Source organism: Acanthochromis polyacanthus, chromosome 10 (genome assembly GCF_021347895.1).
Source record: "Acanthochromis polyacanthus isolate Apoly-LR-REF ecotype Palm Island chromosome 10, KAUST_Apoly_ChrSc, whole genome shotgun sequence".
NCBI classification, from domain to species: Eukaryota; Metazoa; Chordata; class Actinopteri; family Pomacentridae; genus Acanthochromis; species Acanthochromis polyacanthus.
The window spans coordinates 41,077,662-41,103,445 of record NC_067122.1 but is presented as its reverse complement, the minus strand read 5'-3'; the positions used below and the strand labels follow the sequence as shown (position 1 = coordinate 41,103,445).

Here is a 25,784-nt window from a genome sequence, read left to right as displayed (position 1 = left end):
TAGCAGGTGGTAGCTACCACAGAAATTATCCTGGTGCCGCTTCACAAACCAAACTGTTACCACATGCATTTCATGAAAGCTTCCTAATCACCTGCCAGACAACAAAACCTCAGACGTAAACCAGAACAGTGTAAACAGTACAGTGACATTTTGAAATGGAAAAGAGATCAATTGTGTCAGAGCCGTTTTGGGGAACCTATACAATATTAGGCAGGTGGTTTTAATATTGTGGCTCAGTGGTGTGTATTTATGAAAGCACAAGCCAACTGACCTCTAGTGGATTATCAGTAGAATTCAGAGAGTAGACCTCCATTTTTTTTTTATTATATTCAAAAAGGCTACCTCATCAGGGTGGACTGGATCATTTACCGAGGTTTTTGATTTCAACAAGCTGTGATCATTTTAAATATTGTATTTTCTTCTAATATTTCAGTATGAGCATTTGGTGGATTGAAATCACAGTAGTGACTGACACTACTGTGTTTCATTGTGTCACAACGAAATAAAAATATAAAATAGGTATTAGAATTAATACAGCTGTAAAATTTTAAATCATATTGCTGTGGCCTTCTTTTAAAATAAGTACATTATTTAACTTTTTTTTCCGCAAAGCAACAAAAAAAAAATCAATATTTAATCTTTACATGGCGTGCAGAGAGGAATCCAGTCAATTTCTGCAGATCCTCTGAAAAAATGAGGAGATGGAAAAGTGGAATTGAAAGGAATGAGCTCAGAAAAGTGGAACTTGATTCTTTTGTATCATACAAAATAGGAAAACGAATGCAAGACACATCAGATGTAAAGCTTTAAATGTAGAATGTGTGGAGAATAAGAAAAAATAAACAACATGAAATTTTAAATATTTCATATGCATGAGTGACATTTGTGCAAAGAAGTGCAGAAAACAAGAATTAATAATGTATTATAAAATATTGTTTTGTATTGTTTTCTTTATTGTGATAAAAAATATGTATAATTTAACATTTTTAGCCCATAAAAACTTAACTAAACATTCTTTTTAATGCATTAAAAAATAATATTTTGTGTTTTTGTGTGTATTTTTTTGTTATTTTACAGCTTGTCATTGTCATCCCTGACATTTGGTGGACATTTTGCTGCACTTGCATTGGTTCTGTAAAGAGAAAAAATAATAATGGTACAATGTGTGAGCAAAAGAGACCAGTTCAGCGTGAGTCAAATCCTTGCTCAGTCAAGTGTTCTTGGTGTGAGCAATTTATTGTTCCCAAATGGACAAAAAGCATCCTCATGTGCACGTGCAACCCGGTCTCACGAGGATTCGTGAAACTGTCACGTAAATTAATCTATGGTTTCGTGTGCACCATTTTCTCATGTTTTTCGTGGTGCACACAATGAAATTCAAAGCAATGTATTTCAAGCGGAGGATATTTCATGCCACTCAGAACATATTTAAAACTACTGCAACTACGGGTTTGATTTTATTTTCATATCTGAATCTTCATCACACCTGAATAGAACGTTTAATTAATCAAATATTCCTTGGGTGTCATATTTCTCCTCGGTCAGATTTAAGCGAGTTAGGGCATTTTGAATGGGTATATTATGTTTTTAATGTAAAAGTGTTGCGAATCCAATGCTATATTTTGCATTAGTTCGTCTCATATTTATAATGTAATGCAGGGGTCGGCAATTAGATGTGGCTTCGGGCTAAAAGTTGTGTAAACATCATTTGGCCGTTTGACCGAAGGGCCGGTGTGCTGGTATTTATTAAATAATTTTGTTTACTGGGTATCTGATACCCATATAGCTCAGCGGGTTAAGCAGGCGAGTCATGTACAGGAGCTGGTCTCAAACCCGTAGTTGTAGTAGTTTTAAATACGTTCTGAGTGGCACGAAATATCCTCCGCTTGAAATACATTGCTTTGAATTTCGTTGTGTGCACCACGAAAAACATGAGAAAATCGTGTTGGTGCACACGAAACCATAGATTCATTTACGTGACAGTTTCACGAATCCTTGTGAGACCGGGTTGGCACATGTATTCCCAAAAAGGTGGCAGCGAACAGTCCCGTGTGCTCACACAAGCTGCATGGTCTTCTTTCAGCTCAGTTCAAAAGTGTCATGTACTTTTTTTTAGATCCAGTGAGCTGGGTAAGTCGGGACTTTTGAAGACTTTGGTGGGTTGGAACACTGTGGTCAGATGTATGTGTGTCTGCATTGATGTCAAGGCACATTTGAAAGGAAACGTAGGAAAACCAGAATCACAAAGCTTGGTGGCAAAAGAAACTAAACACAGTTTTGCGGTTTGATAGCAAGTTGGTGAGTGTATTATATGACGAAACAAGGAATTTGAGACTTCTTAAACTTAAATAAATAAAAATGTATATAAATATAAGATGTGACATCTTCATTAGGTGCAAAGTAATCTAATAAACCTACTTTATGATATCAGAGGTGCTAATCCAATTATATTTACTCCACCAAGGAACATGATGGAGTTATGTGACGATCAGCATACATTTGTCTGTCTGTTCGCAACATTACGGATAAATGGATTTGGATGAAATTTTCAGCAGAATAAGACAACGGTGATGAGTGAGTGGGAGCGAATTGGGACAAAGTGGTATTCTTAATGTAGTGGAGAAAACGTTTGGAGTATCTCCTAGATCTAAGACTATGAAATAAAGTAGAAGTTGCTGCATGAAAATCATCTATATTAGAACAAATGCGAAGAAACCCATCAACTGGGATTTAATGATGCCCCTGAATGTATGTTTGGGGTGGTAACTCCGTTTATGTTATAAAGCATGAATATCAGTGAGTTTAAAGTAAACCTTGGTCTGTAAGCTCTTCGAAGTGTTATTGATAGGTTTAAAAAGACAGTTGTATACAGGAAATTAATTTGTGATGGATCGATAGTATATTTAACTTTAATTGAAGAATGATGATTATTAAGAATGTCTATGAAAACAGGAAATTATGTGATGTCATATGGCCAGATACCAAAAATATCATCCAGGAACCTAAGATAAATGGAAGGTTTTAACGGACATTTATACAAGGCCTCTCGCTCCCACTCACTCATATAAAGATTTGCATAAGATGGAGCAAAATGCTGGCCCATGGCTGTCCCATGGACCTGGAGGAAAAATTGATTGTTAAATAAGAAGTCATTACTACTTAAACAAAGTTCAATAAGTTGTAAAAGATGTTGGTCCGGTCTAGTCGGATCTGGATTTTTGTTAAAAATAGACTGTAAAATTTGTAGACCCAAAGGGGTACTGATGTTGGTAAACAGACTCTCTATATCAATTATAAATAGATAGGCTTGCTTAGGGACATGCATGGACCTGATGATATCTAAAAAGTGATGGGTATCCTTCAAATGACTAGGTGGTCGAGTGGAGAGGGGTCTTAGAAAATGATCAATGTATTGTGAAACATGATAAGTCACACTATTACAGTCTGAAACTATGGGTCTCCCAGGGGGAACCTCATAGGGAATGGTCCAAGATTGGGGATCCTTATGTATTTTAGAAAGCAAAAAGAAATAACAGGGTCGAGGATTGTGTGGTCCCGATAAAAAAATCTCTCTGTTTAGCTGAAATGAATTTTTGAACATATAAGGAATGAACAATCTACCTAAGTTTAGTGTGAGTCTGAGCCTGAATAGAGTTATCCAATCGTCTATAATACCTGTCATTGTTTAGTTGTTGATGAGCTTCCCAAAGATGTTGTCGATCGAGAATGACAATTTTGGAGCCTTTATCGGCAGGTTTTATTATAATGTTTGGGTTATAAACCAACTGAGCAAATGCTTGTCTTTTCGTTTTTGTTAAATTATCCGTAGTGTTAGATCGAAATCTAAAACATCGCAGAGTTTGTTTATTTTTAGTGATGGATGTACGAGTGAGTGAATTAAGACCTGAGGGATCTGGTTCCCAATGTGATTGATGTGTAAATAATTTCTGTTGTTGCCTATAAGGATTAAGATGTAAATAGTCAATAATGGCCAACAGTCGATGGAAAAGATGGAGGTCCCTATGAGTTCCTTCTGATCGAAAGACATGGGTTTGGGAATGAAAGAGAGGCCCCTCTCCAAAAGCTGTCATTGAGATTTAGTAGGAAAAAAGAGAGTAGCCAAATTAAGAATGCTAGAAGAGGAGTTCCAGCCCAGGTCCCCACCCCACTCTATATGTTGTTTATATGTGTGTGGTGACTGATTGGTCATAGTGTTTACTGTAAATTTAGTTGCATGCACCAATGATCCAAGATTTTTTTGAGCTGTAGCAGACGTCCAATGTATATTATCCTTGTCTGTTTCAAACATATGTTGAGGAATAGCTGTGAGAGTTGGAAAATGTGCAGCTATAGTCTCATTAATGAATTTAAGATTAGCTTGTTGTGTAGTAGTAAGGTGAATGGAATAATTAATGGTGGCAAAATAAATGTCTGCATTAGGGAAAGTCAATCCTGCCTGCCGGAGTAATGATTTGAGTTTTTTAATTGTTGTCTGTCTGGGATCCTGGTCCTTATTGTTAATGCCCACTGAGAAGACCACAATTTTGGTAGTCGGATGGATCAAGGTCTTCTAGCAAAGTTCCAAAAAATGGTATGCTGTTGCTCTAGAATAGCTATCAAGTTGGAGATTAGGGTATCGATGAGTCACGGGCCTGCCGCGTTCCTGACTCCGCCAGGGTCTAGGGTATAGGATTAGGTCTAGGATTAGAGTTAAAGTCAAACACTACTGTAATATTATGAGATTGGGGTTAAGGTTAGGGTCAGGGTTAGGATTACAAAGGTTGGGTTAGAGTGAAAGACAGGCATTATTATAAAAGTATAGGGTTGGGGTTAAGGTTAGGTTAGGGGACCAAAGTGTTAGACATAAACATTGTGAATGGGCACAGATCTATGAATCATATTATTTTTGTTTCCTTTTTTGATAACTATGTTGTTGGAAAATAAAATTATGTGGAAAATTTAGAGAAAAAAAGGAGAAAAAAGAAAAGAAAGAAAAAAGGGGAGGGGTAAGAAGCGAAAAGTGTGTGTGGAGATATGATATTTGTGTATATATTAAATGTGTAAAATGAATATTCTGAAGTTATGATTTACTGACAGGACGGACCCCAGAGCAGCCCCTAATAAAAGAGGAGACCCTGTTGGCAACAAAGGTACGAAACCTTGAGGTCTCGTTCTTAATGTACTTTAGTACAGAGGTACTGTCTGTCCAAAACATCAACTCTATTAATGGCATATGCAACTCCCTTTTCCAAAAGGTATCCAAGCGACTTGCCATGATAGCAGCTGTAAGCTCCATGCGAAGTATTGAAACCGACTTCAAAGGAGACACTCTGGAGTTTCCCATGACAAAGCTGCTATGCACCTGTGAGTGTGCATTCTGCAAAAGTAGGTAGGTCACCACACCATAACCATCTTCACTTGCATCTGTAAAGTGGTGTAACTGCGCCATAGGGACTTCTCCAAAATCTTGGGGCTTCAGACACCAAGAGACCTGGAAATGCTCCAGCTGATGGAGCTCCTTTAATTAATTTGTCCATTCCTGTGCAGCTGATGGTGGTATAGGATTATCCCAGCTGAGTTGCTGCCTGCACAGCTCCTGCAAGATGATCTTGGCAGAGAGGACAACAGGACTTAGGATTCCTAAGGGATCATTTATAAAACTGATAGAAGAGAGTCTCCCTCTTCTCGTCCAAGGCCTGTCTTGCACCATGATCTTAAACTTGAAAGCATCTGACTGAATGCACCATTGCACCCCAAGCACTCTCTACCGGTAATAGGTCGTGATCCAGATCCAAATCCTTTATGCCCTTTGCCCTTTGGTCTTCTGGAATTTCTAACATCACTGCACGCCGGTTGCTCATCCATTTTGATAGCTTAAAGCCTCCCTTGGCACATATAGACACCAGGTCATGGTACAACACCACTGCCTCTTCCTCACTGACTGTCAATACCAGACAGTCATCCACATAGAAGCAGTGCAGAAACTTCTCAATGGTCTCTTGACAGAACTGTTCTTCATTGTCCTCAGCACAACTTGGTGAAGAAGTCGCACCAAAAAGATGTACCATCATTCTGAAGTCCACCAAGTCTCGGGCAAAATCACCATTGGGCCACCAAAGAAACATCAAAAGGTAAACATCTTCCCTTGGTACCCTTACTTGATGAAACATAGACTCTATGTCTGCCATGAGCACCACCGGTTCCTTCCTGAATCTGGCCAAGACACCAATCAGCGAGCTAGTGAGATCTGGCCCTTGCAGCAGCTGTGAAGTGAACTGAAAAGTGGCTGCACAGTCAAAAAACATGCAAATTTTCTCCTTTTGAGGGTGATAAACACCATGGTGTGGGATATACCACAGTCTCCCATCACTACGTGCCAGCTCACCGACAGGTACTTGTTCTGCGTATCCTTTGGTGATCATGTCATTCATAAAATCTGTGTACTGCTGTCGAAATGATGAGTCCCTTTTGAACCTCCTCTTCAGGTTCAGAGCACGCTGCTCTGCGCCGTTCCTATTGTTAGGCATGCTCACACAATTTTTCCTCAGAGGCAATGCAATCTGATAATGGCCATCCACAAGTTTAGCTGAATCCCGGACCAGCTTCATGAACCTTTGATCTTCCCTCGACAGACCAGGTTGTTCATCATAGCCACATTCTGGGAAATCTGTTCTGAGCTGCTGTTGCCAAAGCTCCTCCAAATTCAGGACTAAGATCCTATTAATGGTGGCAACTTCAATTCCATCACCACTGTCCCCTCCCAGTGGCCCATTAACAGTCCATCCCAGAACAGTCCTAATGGCATAGGGTCCACTGCCCACACTACGGATGACTTGCAGTGGTTCCAGTGCTTTTGGTACATTTGTTCCAATTAATAGCTCAACTTTGGAGTCAATCTCCGGTAAGTGAACATCTCCCAAGTGAGGCCACCTCTGTTTCCTTTATGTACTGGCATACGCTCCTGGGTGTAGGTATTAGGCAGATCACAATATGTCTCACCATGTAAGCCAGCCACCTCCAGTCCTACAATCACATAGCTATTAACAACCTTCTCTTGACCCATTGTCCGTAAAAGAATTTGTGTCCTTTTTCCTGAGAGGTTGAGCTTGTTCATGAGGTTAACTGTGCAGAAAACAGCCATGCTACCCTGATTGAAGAACGCGTAAGTAACAACTGTGCGGTTACTTTTATTGGGTTTAATCCGCACTGGAACTATAGGTAGTTTGCAGTCACGCCTCCAGTCTCAGTAAACCCACTGGATAGCAGAGCACAGCCCACTGCCGTGCCTGGTTCTCATTGGTCACTGGATCCTTTTCCTTAGAATGAATGTGAAGTATTGTGGGGTGTTTTAAGCTGCACACTTTCCATGAGAGATGCTTTCGACAATCCTTGCTGATGTGTCCTGTACACAAACAGCCAAAGCACACTCCCTTTTCCCTTAAAAAAGTGATCTTCTCAGCATGAGCCCTCTTTTCCATTCGATCACAAAACTCCAAAGTGTGTCCACCCTCACAAAGCAAACAGACCTTCTTGACTGATGAAATCATATCTGATCTTGTTGTGTAAAAATTGATCTATTACAGTCACAAATCTATAAATGTGTGTGTTGAATCTGATGTACTGGCCCTGTAACCTGTACTGCATTGATTTACCTGGTAACTATTGAAAACAGTGTAGATAAAAAATAAAGAAGGCATGAGACTGGTGTTGGCATGAAGCCAAAGGGAGGACCTCTGCCTCTGGGGAATTGCCAGCCCAGTCTAAAATTTTTAATTAAAATTTAGGGAGTATCAGACTCTATTAAAAATTAAACCGATGAGCTAATGGTGAAAAGCGAAAGTTGGCGAAGGTAAAAGTAGGATGGGCTGGGGGAGTGGAAATACCCCAGCCCAGATAGTATAAAAGGCTGTACATTCTGGCAGAAAGTCAGAATCTGTTCCCAGGGCGATTCTCAGTGTTTTGACCTGTCTTGTACAGAAATAAACACTTTTTTCCTTGGCATCTGAATACTGACTCCTGGACTCCTTTTTCATCTTTCCTGGTGAGATTTACATTATTTTACAAGAAGAACCTAGCAAATGATTTATAAGTGTTAGTATATTGAGTGAATAGTTTAGAGCTAGGTTTCAAGCTGGTTCAATTCATGCCTCCTTTTAAAGCTGGTGATGCATCTTGAATGTCCCCAAATACTGGGTCTGTTAGAATCCTTGCTTGCCTTTCAATAAAAAGAATAATATCATTGAATGTAGCCCTTTGATTATGCCTCTCTTGTATTTCACAAGCAGCGGTCCTCCATCGATCTCTTAGCTTGTAAGGCAGCTTCTTTACAATTGTCAGCATATTACCAGGCATAGCCATTTCATACATGTACTGCACTTCATTCATTACATTGGAACAGCCTCTAAGAAATAAGCTATAATCTTGGAGTGCCTTAACATCCTCTGATTTAATCGGAACCCATGACAATGCCTTATCCATATATGCAGCTGAAATCCTTTGCTCATCTCCAAAATGTTCCTGGAGCAGGATTTTAACCTGAGCATAGCCGCTGGCTGCGTCCATATGTTGACAGCTTCTTACAAGATCCCTTGGGCGACCTCTGGTGAACTGTTTAAGGAAGTACAGACAATCACTGTAACTGTCAGATTTACTTTCAACACCATTTTCAAAAGCTCTCATAAATGTATGAAACTGTAATGGATCACCATCAAAGACCTGAATATCTCTTTTAGGCAAGGATGAAGGTTGCTGCTGCTGTACGTATTAGCAGTGTTATTATTTCATTCTGCTTTTTCATAATGTCAAATGCATTGTTTTGGCCCCCATTGCCTACTGAACCTTCAGCGTTAAAATTGGTCATGAGTGGATGGATGGGATTGGAAATGTGTAACCAGAGGGGTGCGGAGACGACCTTCCCCGATGTTATAGAGGTGTTGTGATAGGCGAGTGTGAAATGAGTGTCTTGTTTCACCTATATAATGTTCATAACAGACTGTGCATGTGATGATGAAGATGACAGAGGTTGTGATGGAAAATGAACCAAGGATCAGAGCTTCTTTGTGGGTGTATGGATTGTGGATGAATTTTCTGTGTTTGTAATGATGTTGGTGTTGTAATCGTGGTGTGGATTTATGACTAGAGTATTTGGATCTGATGAGTATGGCTTGAAGACTCCTGTTTTTCTGTACGCCGGGTGTTGTAACTGTAATATGGAGAAATTTTGTTTAATTTTTTTGATGAAGCAAAGCGGTCTGGTGTGAATAAGTTATCACGAAAGGTATCAGCTGTTCGGATGGGGGCAGAACAGGTTGTGAGTTGTGTGTATTTGTGTGTGTGTTATCTAGGTTAGGGGCCTGGGCTGACAATGCCAGATGAGGTTGAGGTGATGACTGAGTGGGAGCGAGTTGGGCCAGAGTGGTGTTCTTGATATAGCGGAGAAACCGATTGGAATATCCTCTGGACCTAAGGCTATGAAATAGAATATGGGTGGCTGTGTGGAAATCAGCTATGTTAGAACAGAGCCGAAAAAAACGGATCAGCTGCAATTTGATGATGCCCTTAAAGGTGTGTTTGGGGTGCTAACTAAGTTTATGGAGTAAAGCGTCTATGTCAGTGGGTTTGAAGTATACCTTAGTCTGTAGATTCTTGTGGGTGTTGTTCACTGGCTTAAGGAAAACTGTCATGTCAAGGAAGTTAATCTGTCGTGGATCTATGGCAGGGGTCGGCAACTCGCGGCTCTGGAGCCGCATGCGGCTCTTTCAGCCCTCTGTTGTGGCTCCCTGTAACTTTGGAAAATAAATTGTTCTGCCTTTCAGGCGCGTTTCAATGCATTTTAATATAGAGAGTTTTATTGTGAAATTACCGCTCTTATTTTGACATGTCACTCCACCGGATGTGCTGCTGGGGTTTTCCACTGGCTGGGACGTGAGAGCGCAAAGTTGATGCAGGGAAGATGGAGAAGCAACGCCTGTAGTTTCACATCGTTTTGTACTCAAGAATGGCAAGCCTGTATATTAAAGCTCCACTCCAAGAAAGACACGTCTTGTCTTTGAGTCAAAAGTACTCATGATAGGGTAATACACGTTACTCGCAAGAACACGGCTCGATGTCCAGGCAGCAGGTCAGAGAGTCAGAGGAGTGTCGTCTTGGAAAATAGGGCAGCGACTTACCGGAGAAAAGTTATTAGCTTAAGATAAATAGATTTTACAAGTTAAATAGACATTCGCAAAATATTGATTTCCAGCTAACATTACATAACATATGAGGTCCAGGAGCAAAAATGACATTGACCAGGTAAGACAAATATTAGTGGAAGGACACAATTTAAAAAATGAATCTATCTAATTAGAGGCTTTGTAATTAATTAATCACGACTGATTAACAAAGGTATAGAGGTAAAAAAGCGATATATGAAGTGTTGTCTTCATTTTTAATGTCAAAATGATTTTGCGGCTCCCGGTGTTTTCTTTTCTGTAGGAAACTGGTCGAAATGGCTCTTTAAGTGTTAAAGGTTGCCGACCCCTGGTCTATGATATATTTGACTTTGATAGAAGGATAATGATTATTAAGGCTCTAGCGGGAAATTATGTGATGTTGTGTGGCCAGATTCCGAAGATATCGTCCAAAAACCTGAGATAAATGGATGGTTTGAGCGGACATTTATGTAAAGGTTCGTGTAGGATGGAGCAAAATGTTGGCCCATGGCTGTTCCGTTGATTATTGAATAGAAAGTCATTATTATTTAAACAGAGTACAATGAGTAACAGTAACGAATATCCATATCTATTGTGAATAAGTAGGCATGATTAGGGACAGCCATGGGCCTAATGATGTCGAGAAAATGGTACATGTCTTTCAAATAACTGGGGTGTTGGGTAGAGGGGGGTCCTAAAAAATGATTAATATATTGTGAAATGTGATAAGTGGCACTATTGCAATCTGAGACTATGGGTCTCTCGGGGGGAACTTCAAAGGGAATAATCCAGGAATTGGGGTCCTTGTGTATTTTGGGGAGTAAGTAGAAATAACGGGGTCGAGGGTTGTCTAGTCCCGATAGAAAATCTCTGTTTGGCTGTAATTAATTTTTGGGTGTATAATGAATGAATGATAGTCAGTCAATCAATCAATCAATCAATCAATCAATCAATCAATCAATCAATCAAATTGTATTTGTATAGCACTTTTCATACAATCAGATTGCATCACAAAGTGCTTTACAGCATTCAGTTCAGTTCAATTCAATTTTATTTATATAGCGTCAATTACAGTCAAATCGTCTCAAGACGCTTTACAGAACCCATATGCCTGACCCCCAGAGCAAGACCAACAGCGACAGTGGCAAGGAAAACACCCTTTTAACAGGGAAGAAACCTCGAGCAGAACCCAGCTCTATATAGGGGGGACCCATCTGCCTGCTGGCCGGCCGGGTTGAGAAGGACAGAGGAGGGCAAGGGGGAGGGACACTGAGTTAAAACATGAAAAACACTTCCCTCCCACCCTGGGTATGTACATATAATTGCACTCACGCATCCCCCCCCCCCCCCCCCCCGTAAAACGGATGTAACATGTTCCCACCCTCTGGTCCTCGTCAGCACTCATGCGGCTGAGTTTTGCAGTAACTGCAGATTTAAAATGCTCTTTTTGGGAAGACCACAGAGCAGGGCATTACACTAGTCTAGAGAGAAACGGATAGACTCTGGCTATGTTCTTAAGATGGTAAAAATCTATCTTTGTTAGATTTTTAATATGTGGAATAAAATTCAGCTCAGAGTCAAAAATCACACCTAGGTTTTTTATGGATTGTGCTAGTTTAAAATCTTATAATTTTGATAAAAGTTTCTCTCTCTGGCCTTCAGGACCTTTAACTAAAACCTCAATTTTGTCCTTGTTAAGCTGTAGGAAATTTGCTGCCATCCATAACTTTATGTCTAAAATACAGTTTAAAAGGGTATCTATTGGCCCTGTGTCATCAGGAGACACGGCAATGTACAGCTGTTTGTCATCAACGTAGCTATGGAAACTGATGCCCTGTCTCCTGATGACGTCCCCAAGAGGAAGCATGGGACCTAAAATTGACCCTTGGGGAACCCCACACCTAATTTCATGGGTTCCCGAGGAACACGTATTGATACTTACATAAAAACATTGGTCTGTGAGGTAGGAATTGAACCAGTTAAAAACAGTACCAGAGAGGCAGACCAGGTGTCTGAGTCTGTTTAATAAAATGTGATAGTCTACTGTATCAAAAGCAGCGCTTAGATCCAGTAAAACCAACACTGTTAACTTATCTAAATTTCACCTGATGTCATTTAAAATCTTTTAAAGTGCTGTCTCTGTACTGTGGTTCATCCTAAAACCTGACTGATGTTTTTCTAAAATGTTAATTCTATTTTAAAAAAAACACTGACTTGGTTAAAAACCAGTTTTTCTAAAATTTTACTTAAAAACAGTAAGTTGAATACAGGACGGTAGTTATTGAAAACATTGGGATCTAAATTGCTCTTCTTCAGAAGGGGCCTCACCACTGCCGTTGTAAAGGCAGTGGAGAAGACACTCGTCTGAAGAGAGCAATTCATTATGTTTAAAAACTGTTCCTCAAAGAATACATAAAATGATTTCAAAAGTGGTGTGGGAATTGGATCTAAAAGGCAGGTTGTTGGGTTTACTTGGGAGAAAACTCGACCAGGTGTCCTTGCATCAACCAGGGCAAAACTGTCCAGTGTTTCCTCAGGCAAGGACAGCAGATCGGGCTTGTTAGCAAGTAAAACTTGTTGGGATAAAAGGCTGGATCTGATGTCCTTGATATTGGTTCTGAAGTGGTCTGCAAAGTTCACACAAAGAGCATCTGTTGGTGCCTTAAAAGCTTTATTAAAATTAATACTTGTTAAAACTTTAAAATGGGAGAAGAGGAACTAGGGGTTGTTTTTGTGGTCTGTGATAAGTTGTGTGAAATGGGAAGATCTTGTCTGTTTGATTGCATTATTGTAGGTTTTGAGTTGCTGACGTAAAATTTCATAATGAACTATTAATTTTGTTTTCCTCTGTCTCCTCTCAGCACTCCTGCAGTTTCTTTTTAATTGATTGATTTTATCATTTTTTCTCCACGGGGGTATAGGTTTACTTTTGACTGTTTTTGTTAAAAGTGAAGCTACTGAGTCTAGAGTTGACCCCCCACTGATTAAAACTAGTGATATTAAAAAACACAGTAATGGTCAGAAACAGCCAGGTCAACAACAGAGGTGGACCAGTGGACAGGCCATGGGTTCTAACCAGGTCCAAGGTGCGTCCTCTGTTGTGAGTTGGGTGTGTGATATGTTTAAAATCAAGGCAGTTTAAAATACTTAAAAAGTCTCTGGACACTGGGTCTGAGAGGTTTTCGACGTGAAGATTAAAGTCACCAGTTATTAAAATTCTGTCATATTTGGTGTGACTGATTGATAGAAGTCTGAAAATTCACTGATAAAAAGGTTGGAGTGGTGGCGTGGTCTGTAGACTGTTATACACAGGATCTGAGTGATGCTAAAAACAAAAGCATGATGCTCAAATGATGAATAACTAGACACTTCATTTGGGGTGAGAGCATTTTTTGTAATGGAGGCTGTTCTGCCTCCTCTTCTACCCTGTCTAGTGGAGAGTAAAAAGTTAAAATTTGGTGGGGAAGCCTCAGTGAGAACAGCAGGTGCATCAGTGCCAAGCCACGTCTCTGTCAAGAGAAGACTATCCAATTTATTATCTAAAATCAAATCATTTGTCATAAAAGTTTTGTTTAAAAGACAGCGCACATTCAGCAGGGCCATGTTGATGTTTGCGCTGAACGTGCGCTCCTCATGGCGTTTCAATGGAAAGTGTTCTTTGTGTAAAAACAGTCCGGGTTTTGTTGGGTCTGTTAAAAACTACAGTTGGGATGTTGTGGGTGATGTAGTTCGATGTTTCTGTGGGCAGAGGGGGAACGTGTGAGGTGTGTGGTGAGTGGGCGTGGCCTATGCACAGTCAGTCAGCTGGTGTTGACTGGACCACATGGTGAATGTTATCTGTTAAAACCGAGCTGCCCAGTGTGCTCGGATGCAGTCCGTCGTGACGATAAAGTCCAGGGCAGTTCCAGAAGAGATTAAAATTGTCAATAAAATTCAGGCCGTGGGCTGTACAGGTATGCCGGAGCCAGGTGTTCAAAGGAGTCTAGAAAAGCGCTGGGCACCACGAGACAGAGTCGGTATGGGACCGCTATTGAACACTGACTTCCCACAGCTTTTCAGAAACCTGAGGAGGTCCATGAAATCAATTTTAGTCAGCTCAGACTGTCGCCAGGCCATGTCGTTTGTGCCAACATGAATTATGACACGGCATACGGAGGATGGGATGGACTGTAGCAGCTCTGGAAGTTTGTCCAGGATAACAGCAATGGTGGCACCAGGGAAACACCAAGTGATAGCATTGAAGAAACGGATATTTCTAATAATGCTGTCGCCGATGATGAGTGTTGTGGGGCTGAACAGAGGATGAGGTGACAGGTGTCCTAAGTTTAGTCTGGGTTTGGGCTTGAATGGAATTGTCCAGTCGTCTGTAATACATGTTATTGTCAAGTTGTTGATTGGCTTCCCAAAGATATTGTTGTTGGTCAAGGATGACAATTTTAGAACCTTTGTTCGCTGGTTTTATTACTCTGTTTGAATTTTGAACCAGAGCTCATTTATTTGTGTTAATGGATGTATGAGTAAGTGGATTAAGTCCTGAAGGGTCCAGTTCCCAGTGTAATGGATGTGTGAATAATTTGTGTTGTTGCCTGTGTGGGTTAAGGTGAAAGTGGACGATGATAGCCAGTCGTCTATGAAAACAGTAGCCGTCCCGATGAAGCTCCTCCCAGTCAAAAACAGTGGGTTTGGGGACAAAGGAGAGCCCCCTCTCCAAAAGCTGTCATTGGGGTGTGGTGGGTGAAAAGAGAGTGGCCAGATTGAGGATGCTGGAGGTAGAGTTCCAGTCCAGGTCCCTATTTTGCTCTGTGTGGTGTGTATGTGTGTGTGATGACCGGTTCGTCATAGTGTTTACTGTAAATTTAGTTGTGTGCACCAGTGATCTAAGATTTTTTGGGCTGTAGTGGGAGTCCAATGTATGTTGTCTTTATCTGTTTCAAGCATGTCTTGAGGAACTGTCGTAAGGGTTGGGAAATGTGCAGCTATGGTGTCATTAATAAGTTTGAGGTTTGCTTTTTGTGTGGTTGCAAGGTGGTTTGAATAATTGATGATTGCAAAGTAGATATCCACGTTGGGGAAGGTCGTTCCCGCCTGCCGAAGTAATGATTTAAGTTGTTTAATTGTCATCGGTCTGAGGTCCTGATCCCTGATATTGATGTCTACTGAAAAAGCAATGATTTTGGTTGTAGGGTGAATCAGGGTCTTCTTACAGAGCTCCAGAAAGTGATATGCTGTTGCTCCAAGGTAGCTGTCAAGTTGAAGATTGGAATATTGGTGGGCCAGTATTCTTTTTATGTTGGAGTCGCCAGTAATCAGTATTGGCTTTCATGGCCTGAATTGCCAGTCCTGAATTTTGCGACTTGGTCTTGCAATGTGGCAGGTTGGTTTATAAAGTTGTGGTTGTGGCGATGTCTGAGCTGCTGCAGTCGTCGATAAAGTGGGGCAGGAAGAGGATGGAATGGCAGTAGTAAGCGAAATGTCTGCAGTTGAAAGAGGAGGGTTATGAGTCACTGGTTGGTGAGGAGAGGAGGAGAGGAAGGTGAGGGAAAAATAGGACTGTCCAGGGGAAGGGAAGTAGGGTCATGATGTGCAAAGGAATCTCCATTCAGAAGGGGAGGGTGGTCAGGATGGACATGTGAAATTAAGGAGGATGATTGTTCTGTAGATGAGGTGAGTGTAGTGGATTCAGGCAGATAAGAGGAAGAGGCAGTCTGGGGACCAGGAGAGGAAGGAGCCGAGAATTGTGAATGAGCTAAAGAGGTGCTGGCGTCCAATGCCACCCGGTCAGGGAGCACAGCCCGAGCCACCTGGTGAGAGGAGGGCTCAGATTGGGTTTGTAGTTGGTTATGATTGACCATATTTGACCCTTTCATCCTGAGTGCCGACTCCCTCGTTTGAAAAATTTGCTTAGGGGTCTGTGAGGTTGGCTCCTCGACCAGGTTGTCATGGGTGCCAGCAGTAGTTATCTGTGGGGAAGAAGGGAGAATCGTATCAGGGATGACAACTGATATATTAGAGCGAGTGTTTGTTGTGATGGGGTCCAGATCCCGTAATGGAAGTTTCTTTGGGGGTTGGTGTAGCATTGCCGTAACTTGGATGGATGTCTTAGGTTGGATGGCCATAACTTGAATAGATGCCTTAGGTTGAATGCGGCTTGTTTGAGTGCTATATGTGACTACGGGGGGTTGAGACCTGAATGGGTGATAGGGTTGAAGGGCCCTGGGTGTCTTCTTTTGTTGGTACCGGGCCCCAGGTGACTCTTCTTACTCACTGTGGTTGTCGGGTGGAGGTCACTGGTCCCACGCTGTCTTGTGCATTCAGAGGAGTTGCTGTTTGCAAGCGGCAGTTCTAATGGTGATGTGTGTTGGATGTTAGGTGGTTGTTCAGTAGTTGGTTTTGGTTTAATGAGTCCCCTCCTAGGTGGTGTAGAACCTTGGATTACGGGAAAATGGAATTTTGGACTATGCATGTAGAGAAGGGTTGTGCAGATGGTTCTTCAATAGGTTGGGCCGTGTGGGTCTTATCGATTTTAATCTGTATGTGTTCAGTTGAGTCTTGGATTGCCTTGGTGATGGATGCCAATGTGCCAAAAAGTGTGGATAATCTGTTAGGTGCCTCTGGTTCAGATAGACGAATGCGACTTCCATGTCTTCCAGAATGGTGGGCAGGGGGTCATCTGGTCTACTAGTTGTATCCCTCTGTCCCCCATTGGTGGTAATGGTGGCTGTGAACTGGTTCCCCTGTAGAGTACCCTGTGCTTCTAGGAGAGTTTCAGATGTCAATCTGGAGCTGTAGTATTTCTGGGCCCAACCAGTGGCTATCTGTAGTGCTAATGAATTGAGTTGTAGGCGACATCCAACATTAAAAGAGGCCTGGAAATTCTTCAGCTGATCTCATCTCAGATAACCACAAGCTCTCTACTCAGAGTGGCTTGAACAAACAAAACAAAGTGCTCCAAAGAGGATCTTTTTATGGCCAGAGAGCCCGGTACCTTCCACCAGAGACACCCTAAATTCATGTTTATGACGACCTCTGACTCTTAAAGAAAACCTCCTTTTTTCCAAACAAAGAACACGTGTGTTCCTATAAGAAGATTGGGACAGGCATATTCACTTATTGTTTCCAACAGAAGTACATGCTCAGCGGCATGGCTTAGTGGGTAGAGTGGCCATCTTGTAACTGGAAGGTTGCCGGTTCGATCCTCGGCCCGTTGTGCTCATGTTGAGGTGTCCCTGAGCAAGACACCGAACCCCTAATTGCTCCTGGTGGGTTGTGGTTAGCGCCTTGCATGGCAGCTGCCGCCATCAGTGTGTGAATGGGTAAATGTGACGTATCATGTAAAGCGCTATATAAATACAACCATTTACCCGGACCTCTGCAGACAGCTAGGAATTGGAGACAGAACTTTCACACTTTTTTTTAAGGAACTGTTGTTTGCAATTCTTGTTTAAATGCTTTGATGAACTGGGAGCCTCTCCTGAGGCTCCACTCTGTCTCCTCTGCTCCGTCTCTGGTGATCGGCCATCAGATAACAAGGTCATAAATAATTAATGAACTTCTCATTACCTCTGCAGAGGCTGGCAGAAACTTCCCCCTTTGTCCAGTTCCCGAACTTCTTCAACTCATATTTCTGAAATGTATTATGTTATTCTGTGTTTACCAAAGATATAGTGAGATGTCAACATGCATTTTGAATCAACTCCCGTTTTTCTAGCATCAGTATTTCAGAAAATAGAAGATATGTGGTTAATTCACTTGTTCTTCCACAGCTCAACATTGCCACCTTTTGACGCCAATGCCATGACATTGTCAAGGATTTCATTGAAATTAACCATAAAACTTTGCTTATTCAGGTTACCAAGACATGGAAAACTGTTCTATTGTTCACAATATGTATGTCATATTAATCTGTTTTCACTGTGATACACATAAAAGTAGATGAGCACACAAACATATAATATTAACGCCTAACTTATATATTCTTAGACTAGCTGGTATAACTCAGTAGTAGTTTATCTTTGATTGTTTAAAATATATTTTAAGGATCATGGAGGAGTAAACAGATCGTTCTTTTTTTTGCGTTTTAATATTTTGAATCCTTATTTGATCCGGTTTCATCTCTCCCCTCTGAGCCCAAAGTGGGAGGTTCCCCCAGATTCAAAGGAAACCGACACTTCCACGCCTCTTCTCAGAGAAAACACTTTAAACCAGACATTTTATGCTCTCTTCCTCTTACCTCTTCCTTCTAACTCGCTTTCAGAAACTACGTTGAGCGATTCTTTTGTTTTTCTTTTGGCGCCTCTTCTTCTTCTTTTTCTTTACTCTGAAGCTATCCTGGTTACAGAGCGGGCCTCTGTGAACCACGACTCTTCATAATTTTTTCTTTTAATCAAAGAATAGATATCTTCGCTCACTACCTCAGCAAACAGAGCTTAATTTTGTTCACGCCGATTCTTTTGGTTTTTTTGAAAGAACTAATTCGATCCCATTCCGCAATTCCTTCAGTTTGCAGCGGCTCCTTCACCTATCTGTTCTCCAGCCAAACCTGCCGGCAGAGACAGACCAAGAGTCTGCGTTTTTTTTTATCAAGCTATTTTTTTTGTCAACCCTGAAGAACGAGCCATTCCGGCTCCACACCCTCGGCTGAGACCGACCGAGCCGAGTCGAAATGGACCAGCAGCGCTCAAAAGCATGAGAAGGCAGGACGCCGAGACGTTGTCCAGCGACAGACTGCACGGCTGGAGAATTCACCAAGGCGCGCAGTTAAGTCCCGTTCAAGGCAACGCTGTCCCAGCCACGAACCGCTGAGTGACCCATTTCTTCAACAAAGTAAGATCTGCTGTGGCTCTACGAGTCTGAACTGTGGGTTGACGTCCAAATAGCTTGATATTTCACTTTTTAATAACTCCGTTTAGTCACTTATCAGTCGTTCATATTCCAAATTATTAATCACCTCGTCATATCTTCAGCAGTCATACGACTAAGCAGCTTTGATGAGTGCTTGTCTTGTTTTGTACTGTACCTGACTGCATTATATTCACAGAGGTTTTGTTGTAATATTCGGATCCAGCATCAGATCTCTTTTTTCCATCACTTTCACACAGGTTTTTACAACTTGACATGCAGGTCAATCCAAGAAGTCACCACAGTTCTTCTGTGAAGTCTCAGTGTCTTGTGTGTCTTGATGTAATCGCAGACTAACTGATAGATTCCTTGTTTTTTCTATTGCAGGTAAATTGTTCTTGAGGACAGTCTCGCTGTGTTTCAGTGATTGTAGATGCACATAAACTTATTTAGGTCATCCTATAGATAGATAGATAGATCCTTTAATAATCCTTTACAGGAAATTACAGTGACACAGCAGTTTCAAAACAGATATTTAGTCTGTTTTATTTTCAAACATTATCAATATCAGGCTGTGCTGATGGTTTTGTGATCTCAGGGACTGTCTGTGTCATGCTTACGCAGATCGTTCCAGAGCATCACTCGAGCAGAGTCACCACCAAACACAAATAAATGTTAGTCTTAAGTTAGTGGTTTAAATCTGGCAAAGTGTGCTGTCTGAAATATACATTGAGGCACTCTAAAGGTTCTTTGGCGAATAAGCAACAATGCATATATCCATACTTCATGATTATAGTTCATCACACAGTCTTTCAGTATTTCAGGATTGGGAACTCTCAAATATATTAATTTCCATGACAGTGAGAGTATATCTGCATGCCGCACACTAGAGCGTTTCTTTGTTCTTTCAAATAAAATAAAATCAAATTAAATAAATCAAATCAAATCAAATCAAAAGCCTTTATTGTCATTGTATGACACTGCATACGACGAAATTGGGAACATTGCTCCATCTGGTGCATTTCAAAACAATTTAAAGAATAAAGCAGAAGCAGAGAGTATAACAACAGAAATATAATAATCTACTAAAATAGAAGAAAATTAGAGGTCATGACTACAGGCAGACGGTTTGTCCTCAGACATAGAGAGGAAGCCTCATGTGGCTCACCATAAGAGCTTAAATACCTTCCCACAGAAGTCGCTATACATTCTAATGAGTTATATTTTTATCTCATCAGAGGTCATGTTCTGCAGAAGTCCCACTCTGCAGGGTGCAATAAAAGCTGACGCTCTCTTTTCAGATCCTTTATTGCTCTCCAACTGCTCAGACCTGTGATGTTGGAGCGGACACCATAGAGATAACTATTTTGCTTTCTATTCTCCTGCCCTCTTTGACCCCCTGCCATACTGGATAAGTAACTCTCTCACTGGCCAAATTTGTGTTGTAGAATAAAAGCTAAAACCTAGTGGCCTGTATATCACCATGGAACACCTAGTCATCCAGGTTTTTTTTTCCAATCATGTTACCAATTTCTTTTTTTCTTTTTTTTCTTTTCTTTTGTTGTTGTTACCAATTTCTACATTACTTAAAAATCCTGAAGACTTCAAAACTACTAAGCAACAAAATTGGATTCTTGTACTGAACAAAAAACAAAACCAACAAAAAGCTAAATATGTTTAAAATTGTGGATTCTTTCACAGTTGCCAGCTTTTGTGGGGTAACAGCTTAGCATACTGTTGGTGCACCCTTCTGGAGGTGTGTTGTGGCTCATTGTCCTGTTGAAATCATAGTCTCAGTAAGCACAAACCACTTGTCCCTGCAAGATGTTGTGGTTGCCTGCTGGTTAAGTGTTGTCTTAAATTCAGGATAAATCACCAACAGCATCACCTGCAAAGTGCCATATTTTCGGAATCACACAAAGACATCACATGTTTACATTCATTAGACCAAAGTCCAGATTTTTACTGATCCAATTACGATTCTGTGCCTATCTTGGCCAAATTAGTTAATTTCCTTTATATCGATCTAAGGAAATTGTTGGGTTTATTTATCTTATATAACTTATAATATTGTGAGTGGTCTTCTCTACTTCAATTTGTTCTCTCAACACCTACTTCCATATGTGTTTTTTTAAATACATTTTTTTATATGTTATCAGTTTTGGTTTACATTGTAAATCGTGCAGCTAAAGGAATCTAATTTTATTGAATTTTAAATTGAAAATAGTTTCCATTAATAGTTTACATGTGTGACATCATTATAGTGGTATGTTAGAGGCTTTCTTGTTGTTAATTCTCTTCTTGAGCTTGATGAATGGATCTAATGCAAAATTGAGGGCTGGAGAAAATGCCCAGGGATCAGGCCACTGGGCGTCTTTGTTTAGATTGTATTCTCTCTGCGATCCAGAACACGCAGATGGATAATGACAGGAAATAAAAATGTAAAAAAACTACACCAAGCTTTACAGTGTAGCAAATAACAGAAAACATCTCTTACTTATTGTCTGTTTACCCAAAGATGTGTGGATTAAAGTTTGGATGAGTCATCCTGCAGTCTCTGGAACAGATAATTTGATTGACATTTCATAACTAGCTGGTCACGTTCGAAGAGAGTCTTGTAAATGCAGTGTTGATTGAAATTTTTGTCAATTTCTTTACCATAGATTAGTAATTAGTAATAATACAAAGCCCCCCAAACAATATTCTCTGCTCTATGGTTCAGTACACATGCCAATACAATCTTCTCTCATTTCATTTAATTACACTTGAGCAAACAGTAACTTTTGCTGGGCACTTTGTTGGGACTCTAAGCCACAATCTTCATTTACACATTTACTTGGAAAATGCTGTCCTAAATGTTTGCTTCACTCCTGTAAAACATTGATATGACTGTTTTCAGATCCCTTAGGGTGTTTTGTAGGGTGTTTTAGGATGGAGCCTGATGGGATCTAATGTTCAGATCAATGGCTCTTATAAACCTTCAAGATTCCAACCCTGGACATTTGAGGGCTTATTAGTTTATTGTGTCCTAAACGGTTTATGGAATACATGGCCAGGTTATCCTGTTAGGGGGTTGTGAAGCAAACATGTTAAGATCAGCCCCTTACTACTTCTGAAAGTTGTTTTGATTTAACATAATCCAAAACAACTTTATTTAGAAATATGCACCATGGGAGCATCATGTAATCGCTTGAAGCTTCAAAATCCACTTCAGTGTAATTTCTTTTCTCACTTTGTTGCTTATTACCTGAACCCATAAAGCTACACATGCAGTCTTGTCAGTTTGTTTCTTAGCAGCACAATACCTCAAAAACTTCTTCAATGAAAATTTAGTAGAGGAGCAAGGTTTCTCTTTAGCACTGTAGCCAGGCTGACAAAGAGTCAGAGCTCTGTTGAACCTTGTATTCCTTTAGCTTTAACCAGTAACGACTTCATGAGCTTCTTTACACAGAAAATAGTTCTGATTAGAAATAAAATTAATCTGGCCCTTCCTACAAATGTCACAGATGCTTTTGAATTGGCTGTTAGACCTGATGAATCTTTAGAATTCTTCACTCCTATATGTCTCTCTGAACTAATTTCAACAGTTTCTACATCCAAACCATCAACATGTCTTTTAGATCCTATCCCAACTAGACTCTTCAAGGAGATTTTACCTTTAATTAATTCTTCAATGTTAGATCTGATTAATCTCTCTCTAGTAACAGGCTATGTACCACAGGCTTTTAAGGTTGCTGTCATCAAACCTTTGCTTAAAAAGCCCACTTTAGATCCAGATGTGTTAGCTAACTATAGACCGATATCCAACCTACCATTTCTCTCTAAAATTCTGGAAAGAACAGTTGCAAATCAATTATGTGAACACTTACAAAGGAATAATTTGTTTGAAATGTTTCAGTCAGGCTTCAGAGTGCATCATAGCACAGAAACGGCTCTAGTGAAAGTTACTAATGACCTTCTCATAGCATCAGATAATGGACTAGTCTCTATACTTGTTTTGTTAGATCTTAGTACAGCGTTTGACACAATCGACCACAAAATTTTATTACAGCGTCTAGAACATTCAATTGGCATTAAAGGGACAGCACTGGATTGGTTTAAATCCTACTTATCAGATAGGTTCCAGTTTGTGCATGTCAACAATAACTCTTCTGAGCATACTAAAGTTAATCATGGAGTTCCTCAGGGTTCTGTCTTAGGACCGATACTTTTCACATTATACATGCTTCCTTTAGGCAATATTATTAGGAAGCATTGTATTAACTTCTATTGTTATGCAGATGACACACAATTGTATTTATCTATGAAGCCAGATGAAACTGATCAGTTAGCTAGACTGCAAGATTGTCTTAAGGACATTAAAACCTGAATGACTTTTAACTTCCTACTGCTAAATTCAGACAAAACTGAAGTCATTGTATTTGGCCCCAAACATCTTAGAAACTGGCTTTCAAAGCAAATAGTTACTCTGGATGGCATCACATTGGCCTCCAGTACTACTGTGAGGAATCTTGGAGTTATTTTTGACCAGGACATGTCCTTTAACTCACACATAAAGCAAGTCTGTAGGACTTCCTTTTTTCACCTGCGTAATATTGTAAAAATCAGGAACCTTCTGTCTCAGAGTGATGCAGAAAAATTAGTTCATGCTTTTGTTACTTCCAGGCTTGACTATTGCAATTCCTTATTATCGGGTTGTCCAAATAGCTCTCTCAAACATCTACAGTTGATCCAAAACGCTGCTGCGAGAGTACTGACAGGAGTTAGCAAGAGAGATCATATTTCCCCTATACTTGCTTCTCTTCACTGGCTTCCTGTTAAATCCAGAATAGAATTTAAAATCCTTCTTCTGACATATAAAGCTCTTAATAACCAATCTCCATCATATCTTAAAGATCTGATAGTACCTTATTATCCTAGTAGAATTCTTCGCTCTCAAGCTGCAGGCTTACTTGTTGTTCCTCGAATTTCTAAAAGTAGAATGGGAGGCAGAGCCTTCAGTTATCAGGCGCCTCTCCTGTGGAACCTGCTCCCAGTTTGGGTTCGGGAGGCAGACACCCTCTCTATTTTTAAGACCAGGCTTAAAACGTTCCTTTTTGACAAATCTTATAGTTGGGGCTGACTGGGTGACCCACAGGGGTTCGGCTTGTGTCTTCATTTGCACAGCTGACTCCCTCTTGGACGTCCCTTCGTTCTGCCTCTAGTCATGCTGCTATAGGCCTAGGCTGCTGGGGGACTTGTCTTGACGCACTGAGCCCTTCTCTATCTACCTTTACAGTTAATATGTATACCGTTATTGCAGTACATTCACTCTGTTTCCCCCTGTGCTATTTCTCCGAGTGTCCCTGGTCCCAGAGCTGGATGCTTCAGATCTGCGGTTGATGTTCCACCAGCTGGTCCAGTCTCCATCGTGTCCGCTGTGGGATGCTGCTGCTGGCCTTCCTCCAGCCCTCTGCTTCCAGCTCCCTTTTTCCACCAGTCAACTCTGCATTGCCTTCACTATACTGTTATGCTAACTTACGTACTGTTTGAATTTTACTGCTAGCTATATATGGAGTATGTTTAATGTCAGAGCCGTACATCATAAGAGTAAATTATGAGTGAGTTTTCAATGTTAGCTTATACTTTGTCTGTGTCACATATCCTGTCATGCATGTATCCAAATGTGTTGTGTTTTCCTTGCTTTCCCACCCCTCCCTCTTCTCCCATCCCTCCCTCTTGCCCTCTTCTGTCCTTCTCAACCCGCCCGGCCAGCAGGCAGATGGGTCCCCCCTATATAGAGCCGGGTTCTGCTCGAGGTTTCTTCCCTGTTAAATGGGTGTTTTTCCTTGCCACTGTCGCCTTTGGGCTTGCTCTGGGGGTCAGGCATATGGGTTCTGTAAAGCGTCTTGAGACGATTTGACTGTAATTGACGCTATATAAATAAAATTGAATTGAATTGAATTGAATCAAAGGAAAAACTGGTTTTAGTGAGAGCTCATTATTAATTTCCCACAATATCTATCTGCTGGTTGTGAGTGCAGCTGCAGCTCTGCCTGGTTGGGATAGTAAAGCTGTCACATCATCTCTCCTTTGTCACCCCACACTGCAGAGGGCTTCCATAAACTGGTAGTGTGTTGTAAGGAAAGTCAAATAACACACAAACTGCTCATATAGATTGGAAGAAAGAAAGGCATGTTGGGAGGAAACACAAAGGCTTTGGAGGGTTGTAAGGAAACACAAACCATATTATGAGGTCATGCACAAGTGCTGCAAGGGATCACAAAAGTACTCCTTAAAAATGATGACTGTGAACTTTTTTGGGCTCCATATTTATGAGATAGTTGCCAGTGGTATAAGATGTGAATAAGGGATGTGTCATGGTTGCAGTTGTAATCTCTTTGTCAATTTTAAAAACGAGTCGCCGCATCTCATGCACATTTCAGCCAATTATGTAAAAACCATAACTCCAGAATGGATTGTACATGTGCAATCATATTTACATGATGCAAACACTGACTGCCAATGCAAAATATGCTGTTGGTCCTTCACATGTCATCAAAACAACTTCAACTTCCTCAGGCCTGGACTCCATGGGAGCCCTGAATTTGCCCTGTGATATGTAGAGCCAAGATGTTAGCTGATCTTTAAAGTATTGAAGTTGAAAACTGGAGTCATTGCAAATGAACTTGTTCCAACAAATCCTCCAAAACCCCATTGCCAGTTCATGGCTTATATCTCCTGTAGTAGTTACTCATAATTTCTGACCAGCAA

General features: G+C 40.8%; 1 long non-coding RNA gene across 2 annotated transcripts; it reads left to right on the top strand.

Annotated features, from left to right (window-relative positions):
- The first annotated feature begins 1,987 nt into the window (after positions 1–1,987).
- LOC110971531 (uncharacterized) lies at positions 1,988–24,974 on the top strand. 2 transcript variants are annotated; one of them, XR_007944867.1, is made up of 4 exons: positions 1,988–5,150; positions 5,256–5,389; positions 6,029–6,131; positions 24,372–24,974. It is a non-coding gene; the product is annotated as an uncharacterized LOC110971531 (long non-coding RNA). The 2 variants fall into 2 exon arrangements; XR_007944866.1 differs by lacking the exon at positions 24,372–24,974 and having other exon boundaries at positions 6,029–8,007.
- Positions 24,975–25,784: the final 810 nt, after the last annotated feature.